This window comes from Notechis scutatus, chromosome 5 (assembly GCF_049901735.1).
Source record: "Notechis scutatus isolate UNSWTSFEM ecotype Mainland chromosome 5, rNotScu1.2, whole genome shotgun sequence".
Classification (NCBI taxonomy): domain Eukaryota; kingdom Metazoa; phylum Chordata; class Lepidosauria; order Squamata; family Elapidae; genus Notechis; species Notechis scutatus.
The window spans coordinates 9,348,824-9,349,708 of record NC_142013.1 but is presented as its reverse complement, the minus strand read 5'-3'; positions in this window follow the sequence as shown (position 1 = coordinate 9,349,708).

Below are 885 nucleotides of genomic sequence, written 5' to 3'. Positions count from 1 at the left end.
GCAGAACCCAGGAGGCCCCAAATCAGGAAGGAAGGAAGGGAGGGAGGAAGGAAGGAAGGAAGGAAGGAAGGAAGGAAGGGGGAGGGAGGGAGGGGGGAGGGGAAAGACATAAATGAGATGGAGAGAGAAAGAGAAAGGAAGGAAAGAAAAAGAAGGGAGGAAGGAAGGAAGGAAGGAGAAAGGCAGAAGTGAGAGAGAGGGAGAAAGAGAAAGGAAGGAAAGAAGATAAGGAAGGAAAAAAGGAAGGAAGGAAGGAAGGAAGGAAGGAAGGAAGGAAGGAAGGAAGGAAGGAAGGAAGGAAGGAAGGAGAAAGGCAGAAGTGAGAGGGAGGGAGAAAGAGAAAGGAAAGAAAGGAGGAAAGAAGATAAGGAAGGAAAGAAGGAGAAAGGAAGAAGGAAGAAAGGAAGGAAGGAGAAAGGCAGAAGTGAGAGGGAGGGAGAAAGAGAAAGGAAAGAAAGAAGGAAAGAAGATAAAGAAGGAAAGAAGGAGAAAGGTGGAAGGAAGGAAGGAAGGAAGGAAGGAAGGAAGGAAGGAAGGAAGGAAGGAAGGAAGGAGAAAGGTAGAAGGAAGGAAAGAAGGAAGGGAGGAAGGGAGGAAGGAAGGAGTGAGAGGGAGGGAGGGAGAAAGAGAAAGGAAGGAAAGAAGGAAGGAAAGAAGATAAGGAAGGAAAGAAGGAGAAAGGTAGAAGGAAGGAAGGAAGGAAGGAAGGAAGGAAGGAGAAAGGTGGAAGGCAGGCAGGCAGGCAGGCAGGCAACCCTCTGGTCGGAATTCCCTTCGGAAGCGTGAAATGTGATCTCTGCCAGAGGGGCCGGAGAGGCGGGGATTCCTCAGCGGTGCCAGATCCCGAGGGGGAGCGAGAGAGAGGGAGAGGGAGAGGGAGAGAGG